Consider the following 23,607-nt stretch of genomic DNA (forward strand, 5'->3'; position numbering starts at 1 on the left):
AAATATTCACCTTCTAAACAGAATACAGGAACATTTATCCCGTTTTTATTCCCAGAGATTATAATAAGATCATCCTGAATTTTAAAATTCCTGATCCGCAAAATCTTTCACTGGCTTAGAAAACGTTCATACCTGTATTGTGGAAATGATACGTGTAATGCAGCCTAATGTTAATAGCCTAACTGAATTCAGTATTAATATTCTATTGTACCTTTACATTTTATTAGCATTTTTATTTGCCTAGGCCTATGGGCTAATTTGTATGCTAATGCTAAAATATGCTCAATTGCAAAGGCAGTAACATGGAAAATTTTATTTCAGTTAAACTAATTTATTGTTAAAATCTGTATTACTATGTTTCATATATAAGCATGTATTTTTGCCCATAGGTGCACTTACCTGCAAATGACCAAATGCATCCAGCCCCAATCATACAGCAGTAGGAACATTCAGAACCAAGTACAGCACCAGCATGCTTTGAAAGAGGGGAGTTAGTTAAGCAGTCAGAGGTCAAGTTTGTCAGACATAGCAGGATAAAAAGAGAGCATTGAATGAAGTAGAAAATACCACAATACCCATCTTCCATCTTTCAGCTTAAATGCAACCTCCTACTCAAGGCCAGCCTTGATTACCTACAGGCAGATGTCATCTGGATGTCATTTTATCCTTCTCCAGAACCAGCAGCATGTTGTCTTTATGTGTTTTCTTTACCAGCAGACCTCAAGATCCTTGAGGGCAGGGTCCCTTCCTGATTCATTTGTGTATCCCCCATTGGGCTGGGCACTTTGTCTTTATAGTGAGAACACATTCATTCAAAAAATAGATAGTACCTGTTTTGAGCAGGCACTGTTTTAGTTGCTGGTTGAAAGTTGCAATGAAAGAACTTACCAGGTCCCTGTCATGGGGAAGAAGGCAGTGTAGGGGAGGAAAAGTTTTTTTCTCAACCTCTTAGGGTCCCTGGCTGGATCTGAAAACTAAACTGGCAAAGACAGATTAACGGGAGAAGAGTATACAAATTGATTTCATGTAACTTGTATGTGACATGGGCATCTTTATAAGGAAATGAAGATCAGAAGAAATGATAAATCTGAGTGTTTTTACACTATTGATGAGGAGTTGAAAGCCATGGAGAAATATGATAAGGCAAAGAGGATTAGCTAAGTGTAGTAAATGGGGGGTACTTAGCAAGGCCTATTTGCTGAGATTCTTCCCCATATCTAGCCATCTTGGTATGAAGCTGTTCCTTTCCTCCAGGCATAGGGAGGGCACCTCTCACCTGAGGGTCAGATGAACTGCTTCAGGGATGAAGGGTGGGGGAGGTCTGCTTCTGTGGTTTCTTCAAACTCTCTCAGCTTCAAATATTCAGTATGCCAGGTTGCCATATTCTTGGGTATCATGTCCTGAACCCCATCCACAGGAAACCCAAAAGAAGGAAATGATCAAGATTGTTTCCAGTAGTAATCATACTATCATTAAAATAGAAGATGAAACAGAATGAAGTAATGGGTGATTAGAAGACACAAGCTACAATTGATAGAGGTCATAAGGAAGGTGTGGCTGAGAAGGTGACAGTTTTGCCAAGACCTGAATGACAAGGAAGAGGGAACCAAGTGAAGACCCAAGAACCAGGAGTTCCAGGCCAACACGAGACCCTGGATAGACCTGTGTCTGAACTTGAGGGACAGAAGAATGTTAATGCGCCTAAAGTGTGGTTTTGCAGGAGAGAGAGGTAGGGAAAGAATTCAGAGAGGAAGGCTGGAGATCACATACAGCCTTTCAGGACAAGGAAAGGAATTTGAATTTTATTCAGTGCAGTGAGTTTTAAGGAAAAGAGTAGCAGAATCTGACTTACATTTTACTCTGATTGTTCTGATTGCTCCATAGAAAAGGTTACAGTAGAAGCAGGGAAGCCACTGGTACAGGAGCCCAGCGAGAGATGACGGTGGCGCAGAGCAGGGTAGAAACAATGGAGATGAAAGTCCTGAATGCACTGTGGAAATCAGAAATTATAGTTTTAATTTCCTAGACTGATCACAGTTAAAGAAATATGTTACCATTGTATTTAATAAGAAGCTTTGTGGACTGTAATTGCTTTGTTGAAATGTCTCTTCCCAGTAAGATAAGGAGGAAGTTAGAAAATAAAAAGTGGGGAAAACTCTTAATTAAGTTTGAATTTATACAGGTTCTTTTATTATGTTTATTAATAAGAGCATCCAGAGAAACAGAATGTTAATTTCAAGGTTTTTGTTTAATCTTTTAGGAAGCTTCCACTCAGAGAATATGATGACCTTAGAGTTTGTGAAATAGCAGATACTGTTTTGTTATATCTACAGGATGTGTTGTTATAAGAAGGGGAATTCGTTTCTTAACTTATAAAAGAACTCACAAACTGTTTTAAAGAGTTCTACCACAATATAACATCTTTTAGGTTCTTTGACTAGTTTGAAAACTTCAGGCCCTTGAGTCTTATTTTCTCATTGCAAACTGAAAGCAAATAAGCAATGCCTTTAGTGGACTCCAATACAAAGTATGATGTGAAGCTCCCTTTCTTCAACAGAAGGAAAATTCTCATTTTCTTGGCTAAGCTTAGGTGAAACATTTCCAAATGCACACTCCCAAATTTCACAGTAAAAATGATTGGAAACACACCACATGAACTTAAAATAAACACACCCCATTCAAGGCCTGGGTACTGTGGCCTTTATTATCTTTAACCAAATTATCCAAATAAAGTCTACATTTTCCTTTATTCAGAAATGGAGAGTAACCTTCTTGGATTTGGAGCTGAATTTTAGTCCAGAAGCAGGGCAACATTCTCGATAGTATGGGTTCTGAGGAAGTGCTTCTGCTTAGAACCTAAGGTTAATCTTTGCACATTTCAATATCTAACAACTGTCTGCTGAGAGTAGATCTCAAAAGTTCTTGTCACAAGAAGAAAAATTCTGTATAGCGATGAATATTAATTAGACTTATTGTGGTGATCATTTTGCAGTACTTACATACATATATATCAAATCACGATGTGATTCGTTTGAAACTAATATAATGCTGTATGGCAATTACACAATCAGAGGAGGGTATAGCTCAGCGGTAGAGTGCGTGCTTAGCATGCATGGAGTCCTGGGTTCAAACCCCAGTACCTCCATCAAAAATAAATATCAAATAATTATCCATTCACAGCTTGAAGGGCACAAATAGGACAAAGAGAGCAACTGGTTATATCAACAGTAAATCTTCAGAACCATTAATCCAGACAATACATGGTTAATTTTCAAGATTACGTTTTCAGCCTTAGTGTATTCGAGAATGTTAAGAGATTAAAATTTTCACCTTGTAAACAGCTGTAGACTGAGTGTTGAAGTACTAACCCCCAATGTGACTGTATTTGGAGACGGGAACCTCAGGGAGCTAGTTAAGGTTAAATGAGGTCATAAGGGTAAGGCCTTAATTCAGTAGGATTGGGGGCCTCCTGAAAAGAGATTTTTGTCCTTTGTCCACAGCATTTATAACTTTGTGATATACCACATAATTTACTCATTATGTCTATTATTTTTGTTGGCCTCTACCCTAGAGTATAAGTTCCATGAGGGCAAAGATTTTTGTTTTGTTCACCACTTATCCTTGGTGTCTAGAATAACATCTAGCTCATAGTAGAGACCAGATAAATACTTATTTGTTACAGTGCTTTCCCTTCAAAGTTCTTTTAGCTATATTAAGTATGCTAGGTAATTTAATCTTCATAATAATTTTTAAGTAATTCAATCTTTGTAATCATCCTCTGAGGTAGCTGTCATCATCTTCCTATTCACCAGTGGGTCAGAAAGGCTAATGTAGTCACCCACAGGTTTCTCAATATTAAGTGTGAGTCAAAATGAATTTTCTACTCCACATCGAGTCTCCTTTCCTATACCATGGTGGTCATTCTAAGACATTTTCACAGTAGAACAAAATGTCAAATACTCAAATTAAGAAACAGTAGTCTCTGTTACACATGGCACTAGAATAGCTAAAATGGAAAGGACCGACCCTATTCAATGTTAGCAAGAAATGCAGACACATGAGAGCTCTCATACACTGCTAATCAGAGTGTAAATTGGTTCAACCACTTTGGTAAACCGGCAGTTTCTACTCAAGTTAGCAAACGTACACCCCAGGATTCATCAGTTCTACTCCTGGGTGTATATCCAGCTGAAATGACTGCCTATGTTCTCTAAGAGATCTATACAAAAATTATTCATAATAGCCTGAAACTGGAAACAACCCAAATGTCCATTAAGATTTGAATGGCTACATAAATCTTGGTACATTCTTAGAATACTACACAGCAATGGGAGAAAAAAGCCCAGTCTGAACACAACAAAATGGATGAATGTCACAGGCAAAATTTTAAGCAAAAGAAGCCATACATAAAAGTAAATACTATATGATTCCATTGATAAGAATTTTTAAAATGGGCAAAACTAATCTATGGTGATTAAGTTCAGAATAATCATTACTTTTGAGGGAATATTGACTGAAGGGACCACAAAGGACTTTCTAGGGTCTGGGCAATGTTCTGTATCTTGATCTGGGTAGTGCTTTAAATGGTATAAATGCATGTAGAAATTAATCTAGCTGTACACTTAAGATTATATACTTTGCCATAAATTATATGTCAATATATAAGTTTCTTAAATGAATAGTTTCTATCAAGGAGGAAATGATGGGTTATTTAATAAAAGGTTACAGAACAAATGGCTACCATATTCCTTACTTAAAAATAAATTTCAGATGATCAACTATTTCATATAAAAAATCTAGAGAGTAGTAGAATAAAAAATGGTAACATTGATTTGTAACATGGCGAAAGGAAGGCTTTTTTTACCAAGAAACAAAATACTGGATAATCTTAAAGAAACAATGATTAAATTTGACTACAAAAATTTTAAATGTGTGCATGATAAAACAATGACCATAAACAAAGTTTAAAAACAAATTACATTCTTAGAACAAATATTTATAGTATTTGTTGACAAAGGGAGATTTCCTTCTTATACAGAAAGTCCTCATAAATTAATAAGCAAGCAAGGTAAAACAAAATAAATACTACAGTGTGGAAAGACAGGCTAAGTTAGATTACAGGGAAAAAAAATAAACGGACTTTAAACATATGAAGAAGTGTCAATTTTCAAACAACAGTAAAATCCCATTTTGGTCCTAACAGACGGGCAAGGATCAAAAAGTTTGATAACATATTATGTTGTTGAGATGGGACTATAAATTAGAATACTTTTTTAGTGAGTAATATGCCATCATCAGAATTTTAAAATTTTCAATGCAGTTCTATTACCAGGAATTTTCAAAGACTCATGTACTAGCAAATGCATTGCAGCATTGTGTGCAGTAGAAAATGTCTAGACTAGAGAGAGGCTGGTTAAATGAACTGTGATATATACATTCAATAGAATATTGTGCAGTATGAGGGAGAGCTTCATATGCTGATGTGGAAAGATCCCCAGGATACATTTTTAAAGATACTGATGTGTTTGCTCCTATTTGGATTAAAAAGAGGGGAGGAGGAGATGGTGGATATTTGCATACACCTGTACAGGCCTGTGTCCTCACACAGAGGACAGTAACGGCTGTGGTTGTCTCTGGACAGTGTGAGGGGAAATGCTTTTCACTTAAGCCATTTGCACTGTAAATTATTATTTTTACAAAGTATATGTATTACTTGAAAAAGAAAAGATACAAATAAAAGCACTAAAGAACTTATTTACAAAACTGAAACAAACTCACAGACATAGAAAACAAACTTTTGGTTACCAAAGGGGAAAGGAGTGGATGAGATAAATCAGGAGCTTGGGATTTGCAGATACAAACTACTATATATAAAATAGATAAACAACAAAGTCCTATGGTATAGCACAGGAAACTACATTCAGCATCTTGTAATAAACTAGATTGAAAAAGAATATGAAAAAGCATATATATGTAAAACTGAATCACTATGATGTATGAAAAAGAATATGAAAAAGTACACATACGTATAACTAAACCACTATGCTGTACATCAGAAACTAATAACATTGTAAATCAACTATACTTCTATATAAATAAATAGACAAATAAATAAAAGCACTGTGTTCAAAGAAGAGGAGGAAGTGGAGTGAAAAAGAGGAGTAGGCAGAGAGGAAGAGGAGGAGGAGGTAGATGAGGAGAAAGAAAAATAATCAAGATTTGCTCATCTGCACGCCCCGCCATGGCCTCGCCCAGTGTCTTACACAGAGCCTGCTGCGTCAATGAAACCCTCACATTGACTCGACTAGTCCTGAATCTCATCCAAGCACCAGGTCAGTATTTTCAGCTCAGATTAACCTTTTAAGACCAGACTACTTGAGGCAAGAGGTACTTGGGTCAGGGTCTTTTCTTGTTCTTGGAGGTAGTCTATGCTGGTAAGAAACTAAACTTTTACCTATTGTTTACTGTCTTTAGATGAGGTGAAGGGTAAATCAACATTGGTGAAAAAACCCCAGTTACACCAAAGCAGCATGTTAGCTATCTGAAGTTAAAGACAGACATGTTAGGAGTCACCAGGACATTTAACAATTGTGTCTATGTGCCCATTTTGTGCTTCTAATGATTTTAAATTAAAAAATAGCTTTACTTTCTGTTTAATTATATTCTAATTAAAAGTTGAAATTGGAAAAAAAAAAAAGAGGGGAAGTTACTAAGACAAGACCTGTTGGCAGAAATTTCATCAGTGTTGGTTTTTGAAGAGATTTGGGGTTCAGCTGATTTCTAGATTTGGGGTGACTTGCAGAGAGTGTTCTGGCCCATGCTTATCTTGATCTAGCAAGGTAATCTGTACCCAAAGGCAGTTGTTTTAAAGTGAATTTAAGCAAAGTTTCACAGAATATTAATAGAGCAATGGCTAATGTAAACAGGCAGTAAAACTTAGGAAAGTCTCAGGAATTTACTTTTTAATGTATTAGTCTGAAATTGGCTGATTTTACTGAAAAAAGCCAGACAAAGACAAATACTGTATGATCTTGTTTATGTGGTGGATTCTTAAAACAAAACAAAACCCAAACAAACAAAAAAACCCCAAAACTTGAACTCATGGAAACAGAGAGCAGATGGGTAGTTACCAGATGGGCAGTTACCAGCGGTAGGGGTAGGAGGTTGGGGAAATGGATGAAGGTGGCCAAAGGTACAAACTTCCAGTTATAAGATACGTAAGTTCTGGAGATATACTTAACAATATTATATTACATATTTGAATGTTGCTAAGAGAGTGGATCTTAAAAATTCGTATCACAAGAAAAAATTTTGTAATTATACGAGGTGATGGATGTTAATTAAACTTATTGTGGTAATCATTTCATAATAAATGCATATATCAAATCATTATGTTGTATACCTTAAACCAATACAATGTCATATGTCAATTATCTCAATAAAACTAGAAAACATAAAATTTTTAAAAAATTATACTTTTTGCTTAAGCCCATTTGGATGGATCTTTCTGTTACAACCAGAACAGTCTTATAGTCTTAACTGCAGTAACAATGATCATGTAAAATTCACTAAGTAGGAGAGAAACTAGATAAATTATATATATATAAAATATATATACACACATACACACACATATGTAATTATGTGTGTGTATATATATTTTATATATGTATGTGTGTGTATATATATATATATATATATTTTTTTTTTAGAGCAAAATCTAAGAAATAAATAAAAACTCAGAACCTACTGGCCAAGTCATCTTGTCCTACATGCTTGCCACAATTGTCTAAAAAAGAGTAAAGCATAAGACAGTAGGCTCTGAGTAGCCTAAAAATCCAACCAATTGCTTGGGATATCCCAATTCTGAGAGATTTAACCCAGTCCCTTAATTCCTACAGCAAGATGCACAACTCTGAGAACAGTTGCTCTGAGGAGCCACCACGAGACAACAGAAAGCCACAGTTATCTGAGAGAACAATTCATAGGCTCACAGACTTTTAGATCTGGAGGAGTTAAAATCACCTACTGCCTACTAATGCAGGGAGATGGACTTGTGCCATTTTCAACAACATAAATGGAAATATGTTTTGGATTAATCCTTAAGTAACTGAAAAATTAAATATATAAAAACAGCAGTTTTCCAATCCCTCTACTACCTAAGACTCTACAAGGGAATTTTACCATGGTGGGCTTTCTTAGACATTGGGAACATGGAAGCTTAACAACCCACCCCTCTTTTTCTCCATCTTATGGCTCATATGAAGGGACAAATAATTCAGTTTTTCAAAGTAATCTTTGAGAAATGTCATATATTTTGATTAAAAGTATTAGGACACATGTGCAGTAGAAAATGGAAGAAACAGTTAGTAGATTCATTTGGATCCTAGTCCTGTTCATCTATAACTGAGCTCAAAATAATTCAAAATTATAAAAAGTGGCTTTTTAGAGATTGGGTAAAAATAAATAAGACAGTATTCACCTCTCATGATTAAGAACCTTTCAGTTATTTTAAAAACTACACATAACTGACATAGAAAACCATTGAAATTCATATAAGCTTTTGCACAGCATAAACAAAAAAGATATTGGGAGAAAATATTTGCAAATGATGCAACTGACAAGATGCAACTTGCTTTCCAAAATATACAAACAGTTCATATAGCTTAAAAAAAAACTCAATTGAAAAATAGGCAGAAGACCTAAATAGACAGTTCTCCAAAGAAAACATATAGATGACCAGCAGGCACATGAAAAGATGCTCAACATTGCTAATTATTAGAGAACTGTAAATCAAAACTACAATGAGGTATCATCTCACACTGGTCAGAATGGCTATCATCAAAAAGTCTACGAATAATAAAGGCTAGAAGGGGTATGGAGAGAAGGGAACCCTTGGACACTGTTGAGAATGTAAATTGGTGCAGCCACTATGGAAAACAGTATGGAGTTTCCTTTAGAAACTAAACAGTTACCGTATGATCCAACAATCCCACTCCTGGGCATATATCTAGAAAAAGCAAAAACTCTAATTCGAAAAGATACACGCACCCCATTGTTCATCGTAGCACTATTTCCAATAGCCAAGTAATGGAAGCAAACTAAGTGTCCAACAACAAATGAATGGATAAAGATGTGTGTGTGTATATATATATATACATATATATATACACACACACATACACAATCGAATATTACTCAGCCATAAAAAGAATGAAATATTGCCATTTGCAGCAACATGGATGAACCTAGAGATTATCAAACTTAGTGAAGTAAGTCAGACAGAGAAAGACAAATATTATATGATATCACTTATATGTGGAATCTAAAAAATACAGATGAACATACTTACAAAACAGAAACAGACTTACAAACATAGAAAACAAATTTATGGTTACCAAAGGGAGGGGAGATATTAATTCAAAGTATGGGATTAACAGATATACACTACTATATATAAAATAGATAAAACAACAAGGACTGACTTTGTAGCACAGGGAACTATACTCAATACCTTGTAATAACCTATAATGGAAAAGAAACTGAAAAAATATATATATGACTGAATCACTTTATTGCACCCCTGAAACTAACACAATATTGTAAATCAACTGTACTTCAAAAATAATTAAAATTTTTTTTAAAAACTGTTGAAGTTTAGAAACAGTAGTCATATTTTTATGACCAAAATTATAATTTCTCATAGTTGTAGAGGTAAGGTGCAGTGCATGGAGCATAGATGAACAAGGGACAAGCATATTCATGGGACCAAAATTCCCAATTCTGGAAGAGTGTGATGCCTAAGGCCTTTGGGGAGCTTCACATTCCCTGTACTCAGCAAAACAGGCATGCTCTTGCTTCTTCTACCACCACCAAAGCAGAAACAAACCTTGCAGGAGCACTGCGACTAGTGGAGGCAGGTTCTCTCACCTTTTTAAAACAATTTTCAAGCCATCCCTTACAGGCTGAGATGCATTTTCTTGATCTCTTTTCATGGATCTCAGCAAAATGCTTATGTAACAGCTTGGCCTTTTCAGAAAAATTAGGCTCTGTGCTGGGACAAGTTGCTAGTTGTATCAAGTGTCTTAAACTTTGAAATCCCAAAATATATTCTTTTAAAAGTCTTGAGTGCTTGTTCAGATGACAAATTATGACATTTATACAGAAACCAATCTGAAGTCAAATGTAGGAGATCAGATTGGTTGGAGCATGAGGGTCTGTAGAGACAAGGTGGTAGGAAGAATTCTGGAAAAAATGCTGGAAAACCTTGAATGTCAAGGAGCCCAGATGATACTCAGTAAGTGTGGAAAAGCCTCAGTGGATTAGAAAACAGGATAATAGTATAATCAAAGTGGTGCTCTTAGGCCGTAGAAGATACGAGAAACCGAAGGAGAAATTAGTTTTTTTTTAATTTGCATATGTAATGAAGAATGTCAAGAAAGCATTACAACAAATTATTAGCAGTTCAGTAATGATCTGAGTGACAGAATTATCAATGCTCTTTATTTTAGCCATCTGGGCTGTTTCATTTTATTGAGAATGCACATGCATTGCTTTGCATTAAGAAGGCCTGAATTATGTAAATGTTTCTTTTATAATGAAAATATTCAAAATACAAAAAATAGTAAGATAAACCCCACATACCCAGGTTAAACAATTATCAAGATTTTGCCATATTTGCTCCATCTCTCTTTTTTTTTCCACATAATTGTTTTCATATTCTTTTTTATTATAGGTTACCACAAAATACTGAGTATAGTTCCTGTTCTATACAGACCATCTCTTCTCTCTCTCTTCCTTTCTTTTCATTCCTTTACCAATATCTTACTCTTGCTGGTTCTTGTGTCTTTCTGACCTGATGCATTAGTTCTTGATAGCTTTCTTGCTTTCCAGCACAGCCAGATGTCCCAGACTCCTCTTAATTTCCTGCCACAGGCCTGGAATCAGCCTATCTTTCAAGATATTCTGTTTCCTTTTGGTGGGTGAAAAATTGTTTTAAGAAATGAAGGTATAATCTAAAAGCCAATTTTATACAGAGACGATTCCTGGACAACTAGGGGGGCTACCGCCCTGAGACTCGTGGAGAAAATATTCAAAATAGCTTGAAGTAAATGAGCATATGTAAGCATTCTAAAATGAATCTTTAAAAAAAAAAAAAACAGACTGTCAGCATTAAAAACTTGTCCCAGTCTACCCAAGCAATAGAAATAAAAGCAAAAATAAACAAATGGGACCTAATTAAACTTACAAGCTTTTGCATAGCAAAGGAAACCATAAGCAAAACAAAACGACAACCTACAGAATGGGAGAAAATATTTGCAAAAGATGAAACTGACATGGGCTTAATTTCCAGAATATATAAACAGCTCATACAACTTAACAACAAAAAACAACCCAGTCCAAAAATGGGTAGAAGACCTAAACAAGCAATTCTCTAAGGAAGACATACAAATGACAATAGGCACATGAAAAAATGCTCAATATCACTAATGATCAGAGAAATGCAAATCAAAACTACAATGAGGTATCACCTCACACCAATCAAAATTGCCTTCATTCAAAAGTCCACAAACAATAAATGCTGGAGAGGCTGTGGAGAAAAGGGAACCCTCTTACACTGCTGGTGGGAATGTAGTTTGGTACAGCCATTATGGAAAACAGTATGGAGATTCCTCAAAAGACTAAGAATGGACTTACCTGTGATCCAGCAATCCCACTCCTGGGCATCTATCTAGAGGGAAACTTAATTCAAAAAGATACATGTTTACGATAGCCAAGACATGGAAACAACCTAAATGTCCATTGACAGATGACTGGATAAAGAAGTTGTGGTATATTTATACAATGGAATACTACTCAGCTGTAAAAACAAGTAAAATATTGGCATTTGCAGCAACATGAATGGACCTGGAGAATATCATTCTAGGTGAAGTAAGCCAGAAAGAGAAAGAAAAATACCATATGAGATCGCTCATATGTGGAATCTAAAAAAAAAAAAAAAAAAAGACAAATGAACTTACATATAAAACAGAAAGAGACTCACAGACATAGAAAGCAAACTTACAGTTACTGGGGGTGAAGGGGGTGGGAAGGGATAAATTGGGAGTTTGAGACTTGCAGATACTAACTAATATATATAAAATAAACAAGTTTATACTGTATAGCTCAGGGAACTATATTTGATATCTTTTAGTAACTTATGGTGGAAAAGAATATGAAAACAAATAAATGTATGTTCCTATATGACTGAAGTGTTGTGCTGTACACCAGAAATTGATGCAACCTTGTAAACTGACTACACTTCAATAAAAATATATTAAAAAAACAAAAACAAAAACAAAAACACTTGCCCAAGTAGGTAACCTTTTTCCTCAGTATCCTTTTTCAGTTAAGGAAAAATTCAGCTTCTTTGTGATCTGTTAAGTAAAAATTTCAAGCCAGCATTTACTGAATAGAATTTACCTGTCTTTTACAATAGCACTCTCATTTCATTTTCATACATCTTTGCAAAATGTTAAGTAATGAATAACACCTCCTTTGTGCTTTAAGGGTGTTTTTATCCTCTGGTCTAGCCTAAACAAAGTACCCTGTCTAGGTTCACACCATGGGAGCCAAGATTTTTTTTTAACCTTTAAAGCAGTGATTATTAACCTTTTCCTCCCCACCACAAGTAAGGAATATGAATGTGTGTGAGTGTTTAAATAGCTAAAGCATCAGCAGTGTTTACCATGTGAGCCAGCATACCCTCAGTCCTTACATGCATTAACCCTTTCAGTCCTGACAACACTATGAAGTAGGCACTCATTACCTACATGTTTTTAAACTGAAGTACAACTGATTTATTCATTTTTATAGAAAAAGACACTAAGGAATAAAGAGAAACAAGGAGCCCAAGACCATTTGGCTATGATGCGACTGAGTCAGAATTTGAATTCAAGCAACCTGGCAACAAACTCACTCAGGTTTTTTGGGTTTTTTCCCCCCCTAAACAAATAGAAATATACCAAATCTCAAAACCACCATTGGAGAGAAATAACTCTTTAAGAGTGAAATACCAGAGCCCTTTACTTTATAAACAAGAAAACAAGGTGCCCACTATTACCATTACACTGTTCTGGCACACCCAATAATAACACGTTCAGTTGACAGCAGTATTGTTTACTCAGGAAAGCGCTAACATGTGTTTATCGAACTTTTACTGTCATTATACAGGCACTTTTCTCATTGAATTATGCAAGTGCTTCAGGGCAGGGACAGTGTCTTTTTTTTAAATAGTCTATTTTTTACCTTTTTTTAATTTGAAGTATAGTCAGTTTACAATGCTGTGTCAATTTCTAGTGTACAGCATAATTTTTCAGTCATACATGAACATACATATATTCATTTTCATATCCTTTCTTTATAGGTTACTACAAGATATTGAATATAGTTCCCTGTGCTATACAGAAGGACCTTGCTGTTTATCAGGGACAATATCTTCATCTTTGTATCTCAAGTATCATTCCTGGCCTATTGGAAGTAAATAATATATAAAAAATAATTTTTGAATGGATTAAAGTTGATAAAAGAGTTCTGGATTTTCCCTTAAATGCATATTGCACCATGACGTCTAGGTACAAGGAGACTATTTTGCCCAAATCCAGACACTGCTGAAAGTCAAAAAGGGTACTAGTATTCATTACACTAGAAGAATAAAGGCTATTTTGCAGTATGAATTGGTCAGACAGACCTGTAGTTTCTTCCTTTTCACCTCTTTTCATGACCCATTAGTGTAAACCTTTCCTGCCATCTTTTAAGTCCTTTCAAGTAAAAAAAGTTTTAAAAAAATATGTATAAGTAAAGATCTTTTAAGTACACTTATGCTGCTATTCTATTCCCCACAATGTTAAAAATCTGCAGATATCTGCCTGCACATTTAGTTTTTGCTCTTAGCTGAAGTTATAAAATAAACTACAAATACTATGGAATGTTTTCATAGTCAAACTCTAGGAGTACGTACACTTAATCTGATTTAAGGTTAAACTTTGGGATTGCCCATATATTTTAGAGGTGGCAAAACTTTATAGGCAATTCAGAGAAGTATTTATTCTTTCTAGTAAAAAAAAGTGTTTAATCTTTCAATCTTTGTCTCTGTGACCACAAAAATCAGTTATATGTTATTTCTATGAACTTGTGCTCCAGCATTTGGGGGATAGCAGTGGTGGTGAAAATTGGCTTGTTTACATCCTTATAAATGATTTAGCTTTCCTGTTTTGTCATCTCAGGCTTTTAAGTCTCCTATGAGCTACAGCAAGGATATTATATCATTTGCAGTGTTATTTGCAAACATAAAAGGAAATGACGGTATGTGGGTCATAGACGCCACTTACATTCTCTTGTAGACAAGGAAGCAGGAAACATAATCATAGTAGTTATAGATTTAAATGGTTTGCCTGTTGTTCCATAAAACCCTTATTTCATTTACCCCTCTAAGTCTGTGCAATTCAGCTCAGCTACTGTGAAGCAGAAAATATTATCAATTAGAGCCACAGTGCGTTAGTCCTGAATCACAGGGCTTCAGTACCCTGGTGTGTTATGATACCCAAAGCAATACCCTGCTTCCCGCCCCAGCACATAGATCACAGCAGGACTAGATGTGCTCAGAGGCTAAATGTGTACTGAAAATGAATAGAGAGCAAAACCAAAAAGGGGAAAAGTTGAGAAACAAAAGTTTCTTTTAAGGTAGAAATCCAGAAAGCCATGACAATAGGAATAAAAAAACAGATATACAACCCACAACGTGTGCCCCTTTTAGTTCTATGAGCCTGGACCTCTAGGTTAGCAAAACTGGGAGTGACTAATGGTCAATGAGGCCCTCGAGTCAAACCCAACATGTCTAAAGTTGAACTATTCTCTCTTTTCTCTGCCACCCAACTCCAACTTCTTGGTCAAGGGCAAGATCACTGAAAAGGCTCAAAACTGAAGTCATTTTAACTGAAGTTCAAGCCTCTTTCACCTGCATAGCAATCCATCGACAAGTGCTTTTGGATCGTTTTTGCTTTGAAATATTTCTTATATCCAATGTTCCTTCCTCACCTCCATCACCTCACTCTAGTCCAGACCGTCACTGGTTCCTTCACGGACCCTTAGAACAGCTTTCCAGCTGCTCTCTAGCAGCACACAATCCTTCAATTTCAACCCATCCAACATACTTCGTAAGTGGTGATCTTACCAACACACCACTTTCATTTTCCTCTCTAGGGAGCCTCAGCAGCTCCATTGCTTCAAGGCCCTCTGAAATCTAGGTTCCCTCTGTCTTCCTCAGTCTTATTCATTTGGAATATTTATTCTCCGATTTCTCTGACGTGGTCAAGTTCTTCTCTACAGAAGCCTACAAACTACAGTCTCTTCCAGCCCTTCCTTGGCCTCCTAACCCAGTGGTACCCTCGTTTTCCCTTCTGCTATCAGAATTCTGCACGCTCAAGCCCTAGCTCCAGTCCTTTCTGTCTCTGAAGTACAGTTTGATTAACATCGATCTTGGTCCACAAGCAAAGCACTGTGCTGTCACTGTGACTGGTTCATTCAACCTTGAACAGAGAAAGCAGAGAGAAGGTCACAGTGCTTAAGGGTGGGCTCCCATGTCAGATGTCCTCCTTGTGAAAATGTGACCTTCAGTTAGTTCCTTAACCTCTCTCAGCCCCAGTCTATTAACCTGTGAAATGGGGATAATCATGGGACCTACTGATGGAGGTGTTGAGAGATTAAAGGAGGCAATCCAAATGATCAGTGCTGTGCTTGATGTAACAAATGCCCAATAAGTGTTAGATGTTATAATTCATGAGACATTTGCTGAGTCCAGGCTCAAGGGCCCTGCCTCCAGGAGTTCACAATAATCCAGTGGAGGAGAGAGACTCATTGCATGTGTGCACATGTGTGTACACACGGGGCGGGGAGGTGGAGTTGGGGGATGACGCTGAAGGATAGAAGCATCATTAACCAAGGCAACTAAGGAACCCAGGAGAGAGATCAGGTTAACAAAGGGAAGACCGTGTGGTTGCTTTGGGAAATGTTCACTTTGAGGTGCCAGCAGGACATTAATGGAGCCATGGTGGTCACATATATTTGGTTTGCCCCTCCAGGTCTGCTTTTCATCCTCCCCCATTCTGCCATGGGCTCCAGGGGTACCCATGTGAGAAACTCCATCCATAGCCTGCTGTGTCCTCTGCCTTCTGTTTGAGTTGGCCAGTAGGGAGCCAAACAGTAGGTGGGAAGGAAGGAAGAGAATGAGGTTTGGGTATTTATTTCTCTTTTTTTTTCCCCCAATGAGGCCACTGTCGGCTGACTGTGTCCCTTGTTAGACGATCACTGTTCTCTCAAGGCAGTCTGCTCTCCACAACTCTCTCTTCTTCTAGGTTCTAGTAACTTCTCCCTCTCCTCACCCCTTGGGACTCAGGGCTGGTAAAAGTGGTTCACCACCCTGTGTGGTTCCCTTATCCCCAAACCTTTGTTAATTGTCTCTTGGTAAATTAACTCAAATGATCCCAGTTTGCAGGAGCCATCTGCTTCCTGTTGGGCCCCTAAGTGATAGACCATGCTGATCTGTGACTTCAGGTCTCGAACTTGGAAGAGAGGTTTTCAGTTTAAGCTGGGGGAAATGAGATTGCTGACTGATAAGGAGTAGGTGAGGAAAAGAGCATCAGAGGCAGAACCCTGGGTGACCTCCACACAGAGAGAGAGAAAACACACCAGCTTTTAAGAGTGAAAGTAATAATAATTCTCCCTTCTTGTGACCCTAATGATCCTCAACAACACATTTTCAGAAAGATATAGAAATGCAGTAATTCGACTGACAGAGAAGTTATTTTAAAACATCACCAGGGTGCATGACAGCTTGGACTTGCAAACAGGTTCTGAGTTCATCATATGAATATTTGTGTAGGAACTTCAGCGTTCACATTTAATTTTATTTTTTAATAGGTAAGATAGTCACATGCTTCAAAAAGTAAAAATAAAAAGATACACTTAGAGTCTTTCCCACCTGTCTCCACTCACCTTGTTGCTTGTCCCCTGCTTTCTCCAGTATCATTTTTTATTAGTTACTTCTTCTGCCCACGTTTCTTAATGTAAATACAAGCTAATATAACAATACAGCGTATCTTATTTTCCCTCTTTCCAACACAAAAGGCATTCTACTAGATGTATTATACCTTGGTTTTTTTCACTTAGTTTATCCCAGAGATACAGAGTATCTATTAGTGCTCCTTAGGGACGCTTCCTTATATTTTTATAAGGTCATAGAATTCCTGAGTGGAGGCACCATGTTTATTTGTTTATTTACCGAGATGTAGGGGAGCTTTAATGAGTGCTGCCTGCCAGCCACCAGTCCCTCACAACAGCTCTGAAACCTTCCCCTCCCCACAAGCGTCCAGCGTTCCATCACCATTGGCTTCTCTTCAGGGCTTTGTCTCTGTGTCAGTAGAGAAAATCGAGGCCTTCAGAAAGAGCCTCCTCAATTTCCTGTTATCAAATATGAAAACCCACCTACGATTCCCCTGACCCTGTTCTCCCCTCAGGCTGCAACATGGAGACTTTTCACCTCTTGCTGAATGCCAGTCTTTTCATCTTTTATTAGGATCCCATCCGTCTCCTTTCAGTCCTCTCAGGACCGACACTGCTGCTGACCCTAGTTTCTCTCTTGTATATCAAACTTTTCCCTCACAAATTGGATCATATGAAACCACAACAACCCCTTGACTCTTCTCTCTCCAGCTACTGCCCTGTCCCTCTATTCTCCTCGAGACAAACTTCCTGGGATGGCTGTCCACAGTCAAGATTTCAATTTCCCTGCTTGCTACTCACTCCTCATCCTTTTCAGCCCAATTCCACCCCCATCAACCCACCTAGGCTTTTCACACCAAGATGCCAATGACCCTCAGGTCATTCAACAAATGTTTCCATCTTACTTGATTTCACAGCAACACTTAATACCCTGATTCTCTCCCTTTTGGAAATACTCCCTTTAATGACACTACGCTCTCCTGGATTTCTTCTTCCATGGTTACTTTTTCTCCATATATGAAGAATGATTCTTAGTTCATAGTTAAGTGCACAAGGAATGGAGTCTGAGTAGGGTGAGGTGAGCGAGACATTCAGACTTCCTCACTCAGGTACAAAATTTAAGGGGCTGATGAATAACTCCATAAATAAGAAGTAATATTTCCTAGAGATTGTCATTCTAAGTGAAATAAGCAAGCAAGAAAGAAAAATACTATATGATATCACTTATATGTGGAATCTAAAAAAAAAAAAAAAAGACAAACAAACTTATTTACAAAACAGATTCACAGACATAGGGGAAAATAAAAAAAGATGGTTACCAGAGCAGGATAGGGGTGGGAAGGGATAAATTGGAAGTTTGAGATTTGCAGATACTAACTAATATATATAAAATGTTAAAATATGAATAAAAAATGTTCATACTGTATAGCACAGGGAACTATATTCAATATCTTGTAGTAACTTATGGTGAAAAAGAATATGAAAACAAATATACGTATGTTCATGTATGACTGAAGCATTATGCTGTACACCAGAAATTGACACATTGTAAACTGACTGTACTTCAATAAAAATATATATACAAAAAGAAGTAATATTTAATGCAAAACTTTAAAAATTCAATGCCAAAAAATCCACATTGAACAAAGTATCAAAATTTTAACAAAAGCTAGTGCTGTGCTGATTCAGATTGGAGCCTGAGACAAAAGAAAAATGTATGACTCTATACATATGCTTTTATATATTCTGTAATGATTAGTTTGTTTCCTGAAAATTAAAGTTTTAGAAAAATATTTAAAGATTGAAAAGCAGATGTAGTAACACATTTTTAAGTTTGAATATAATTTTATTTATACCCAAAAGGAATTGATTATAATTTTACTTGAAGTTAATTAAGACTTATTTAAGATTGTCACTTGGTCAAAAGACATTTTAAAACATGGCAATTATTTTTGAAAATGAATATATATGTATATGTATGACTGAAACATTATGCTGTACACCAGAAATTGACACATTGTAAATTGACTATACTTCAATAAGAAAGAATGCAAAAAAACCCAAAAACAAAACCCGTGGCAATTCTGTTACTATCTCAATTGAAAATAAAGTAATCAAACAATTAGTGTTTGAAAATATTGTCGGCAATTTTGCTTCCAATAAAGCCAGGGGCATATTTTTCCCTTTGTCTCAGATTCCAATAAGGTACATCATGGAACTCCCAAGAAATATCACATTTTATTCTATTTTTAAACCAAAGTTCAAACTCTTTCCTACTGTCCCACCAGCCTGGTGAGAAATTTAACCTCTGTTGTTTTCGGAGCTTCCCATCCCAGAGCTGGGCAAATATCTGGAAGCCATCATTACCCCCAGTGTATGCGGGAGGGCCTTCTGCTCATTGGCCATCAATTCTAATTGCCTCCAAAACACGCTTGCCAGGTTGACCCCGGGCCTGCAGGCTCAGTGGTTCTGCTGCATCTAAGGTCTCTGAAAGGCCCTGGGAACTTTGCTAAGGTTGGGAGCTCAAGCCACATGTGGGCCTTTACAATTCAAGACCCTTCACAATAAACAAATGGGACCTAATTAAACTTTTAAGCTTTTGCACAGCAAAGGAAACCATAAGCAAAACAAATGACAACCTACGGAACGGGAGAAAATTTTTGCAAAAGATGAAACTGACAAAGGCTTGATCTCCAGAATATATAAGCAGCTCATACGACTTAATAAGAGAAAAACAAACAACCCAGTCCAAAAATGGGTAGAAGACCTAAACAAGCAATTCTCCAGTGAAGACATACAAATGACCAATAGGCACATGAAAAAATGCTTAATATCACCAATTATCAGAGAAATGCAAATCAAAACTACAATGAGGTATCACCTCACACCAGTCAGAATGGCGATCATTCAAAAGTCCACAGATGATAAATGCTGCTGAGTGTGTAGAGAAAAGGGAACCCTCCTACACTGCTGGTGGGAATGTAGTTTGGTGCAGCCATTGTGGAAAACAATATGGAGATTCCTCAAAAGACTAGGAATAGATTTACCATCTGAGCCAGTAATCCCACTCCTGGGCACATATCCAGAAGGAACCCTGCTTCAAAAAGACACCTGCACCCCAACGTTCATAGCAGCACTATTTACAATAGCCAAGACATGGAAACAGCCTGAATGTTCAACAGATAACTGGGTAAAGATGTGGTATATTTATACAATGGAATACTATTCGGCCATAAAAATGACAATATAATGCCATTTGCAGCAACATGAATGCCCCTGGAGATCATCATTCTAAGTGAAGTAAGCCAGAAAGAGAAAGAAAAACACCATATGATATTGCTCATATTTGAAATCTAAAAAAAAAAAAAAAAAGACAAATGAACTTAAATATAAAACAGAAACAGACTCATAGACATGTAATACAAACTTGTGGTTGCCGGGGGTGGGGGTGGGAAGGGACAGACTGGGAGTTTGAAATTTGTAGATATTGTCAGGTATATATAGAATAGATAAACAAGTTTGTACTGTGTAACACAGGGAAATATATGTAAGATCTTGTGGTAGCTCACGGTGATAAAGAATGTGACAATGAATATATATATACGTTTATATATGGCTGAAAAATTGTGCTCTACACTGGAAATTGACACAACATTGTAAACTGACTATAACTCAATTGAAAAAAAAAAAAGACCCTTCAGGCCTCTCTCCTCATGCCTCATAGTTTCTCCTTGCCTTCTGGTCATTGATCAAAAACTGCAAGAGGCTTTAACTTCAGGATCCTTTTACTTTAGGCCCTGCTAAGATCCCTGAAGCCAGGAATAATAAAACCAGGCTATCAGCTTAACATGGGAGGAAAGGGGAAAATTAAGAGTGAAAGCAAAAATTAATATTTCTACAGATTATGCTGCCACATCAGGCTCTTTTGCATGTTCATCTTCCTTCTTCCCCCTTGTCCTCCACTGTAGGAGTCCCGCCAGGCTGGGCCCACGGCCTCGCTCCAGTCTCTCCCAGATAATCTCATTCACTTCCCTGGGTGGAGTTCCCATCCATAAGCCTATGACTCCCTGTTTTGTTTCCCTGGCCCAGACTGAGCCCCAGAACAACATATCCAACTGCTCAATATCTCCATTTGGGTATCTCTCAGTGACGTCAAACTAAATATACACAGTGCCACACTCACAGTCTTCCCTGCTCCAATCCAGTCCTTCCCCAGCGCAGTCAGAATCTGAGCAGTCACTCTAGATTGCTCTCACTTCCCTGCCTCCCATTTCCTACATCCCTCAATCCCGGCCACTTCCTCTCCTACCCAGCTCTCGAATTCAAAATAGCTCCATTTCTGTCTCAGCTACCATCTTGACTTTTGTGTAAACCTCCTAATTGGTCTTCCCTGCAACCTATCTGGGCCTCCTTCAATCTCCTTCAGTATCTGAGCATGTCACCTTGTGGCTTAAACTCTGCCCAGGCTTCCCGTTGCTGCTGGAAATACACCAAAACGTGTGATGGCTCTGCTTGACCTGGCCTCCCCCTGCTTCTCTCCTCCCACAGCTCACCTGGCTCCATCTTCCTGCCCTCGGATCCCTGAGCCTGAGTCACGCAAGCTGTGCTTCCCTACACCGCACCCGTTTCTCGTTTTGTCATTACATACTCATTTGCATGATTATGTGATTAATGTCTGATTCTCCCTCTAGTCTACATCCTCCATGAAAACAGATTGTGTATCCCCAAGGCCTCACAGAGCCTGCAACATTATGTACAAGTGTTCGTGGAAAAATTATTGTCTGTATCACATTATGTCTTTGAGAGTTAAACCCTTCAGAAGCTTCAAAGTGTATCTGTAAGGATTTTTTTCTCTTTCAATAGCAATTGAGAATTACCATGTTCCAGACACAGTTTTTAAGTTCTTTACATGTATTAACTTAGTTAATCCTCACTCTAAGCCTAGAAGGTAAATGCTATTTTTATCCCCATTTTAAAGATACTGAAACTGAAACACAGAGAGGTCAAACAACTCGCTCATGATCTCATTGCTAATAAGCTGTGGCGCTAAGACTCTAATCCAAAAGTTCTGCTTTGGACCTTGTGTCTATTTGGCAAATATTACTGAGCAAAGTAGCAGGCACCACAACAGGTATGAGCTAGAACATCTTTGAAAGAGGGATGTATAGAAAAGAAAGAGATTAATGCCTGTTAAAGCGTGAGAGACATCAGATGGAGTAGGTACCCCATCGTAGTTAATCCTCTCCAAGTGGAGCAAGCACGGTATGGTTATGCCCATTTTATAGACAAGGAAGAGGAGGCTGAGAAAGTTTGAGTGGCTGATGGAAAATCACAGAAGCAGTGGAAGGCATACCTGGAATTCAAAGTGAAGTCAGTACAACTCTAAAGCTAGTGCTCTTCCCGTCCGTTGTTGAAGTTGCTTCCAGAGAAAGCTGTTTGAGACTGGTCTCCTTCCACCGCATGCTGGTCAGCTGATTTATCTACTGGTTCCATGACTCACAATTGTTAGCGAGCATAAGGATCACCTGGAAAACTTGTCGAACTCGTGGATTCCTGGGTTTCACCATTAGAGCTTGCGGTGTAGGGTGGAACCCTTTAACCTGTGATTTTAAACAAGCACCCCAGGTGATCCTGGTATAGATGATTCTAGTCTGGTGGCTCCAAACCTTTAGCAATAAACAGAATCAGCTGAACAAGCCAATAAAGCACAGATTGTTGGCTCTGCTCCTAGAGTCTCTGATTCAGAAGATCTGGGGCAGCCCGAGAATTTTAATTTCTGACAAGTTCCTGGGTGATGCAGAAACCAGCTCTTAAGCTCCACTAATCATCCTAGGACAAGACCCTGTGAGATATTTCACTGGTTTTATTTAATTCAATTCTCCTTGATTCCACCACTTTTTAAGCAATTTCCAAAATACACATGCCTCCACTCTGCCATCCTTCCATACCCTCCTCTTTGAGAATTATAGAAAATAGCAGATTTGGGAACCTGGAGAAAATTTATCTTAGGGTGAAATCCTTCAGCAGCTTTAGACAGAGAAGCTCCTACTTTCAAAATAATGGGATCTTTGTACAAAACAGCCAAAAATTAGATGTCTTTAAGTAGGACTGAAATAGTGAAAGCAATACTTCAATTTTCTAACCTATCCTGTTTAAGATTTAAAAGGCAGGAAAATTAATTTCTGTTCAAATATGTGTTTGTGTGTGTTTGTGAGTATATTCAATAAAATACAGTTTGCATTTAAAGTTGTTTAGCTTTAACATATAATATTGTACATTAAATATATTTGAATTTTTTAAGTATGATACTGTAAAATAAATGAAGTTTAAAAAGTAAGAAAGTTGTTTAGCTTTTAGGACCTTTGGAGGGCAAAGTGTCAGACATATTTCATATGGGGGAATATTTTAAATTAAAATAAAAAATAGGTTTAAAATTTTTAATCTTCTACCATTCCACTGGGAAACTTGTCTTAGGTTATCTCATGTTGTCCAAGATGTGAAAAGATAAGGCATGTGTGTGTGAGAGTGTGTGCAGGTAGAAGTGTGTTAGCTTCGCCTGATTTCATGGTC

At 37.3% G+C, this 23,607-nt stretch overlaps 1 long non-coding RNA gene across 1 annotated transcript; it reads right to left on the reverse strand.

The window, feature by feature from the left end:
* Window positions 1-740: 740 nt before the first annotated feature.
* On the reverse strand, window positions 741-22,494 carry LOC140698249 (uncharacterized). Its single transcript, XR_012075895.1, has 3 exons — window positions 22,391-22,494; window positions 1,853-1,990; window positions 741-1,400 (listed from the first exon to the last, which is right to left on the reverse strand). It is a non-coding gene; the product is annotated as an uncharacterized lncRNA (long non-coding RNA).
* Between the last annotated feature and the right edge of the window lie 1,113 nt (window positions 22,495-23,607).

Source organism: Vicugna pacos, chromosome 9 (assembly GCF_048564905.1).
Source record: "Vicugna pacos chromosome 9, VicPac4, whole genome shotgun sequence".
Classification (NCBI taxonomy): Eukaryota; Metazoa; Chordata; class Mammalia; order Artiodactyla; family Camelidae; genus Vicugna; species Vicugna pacos.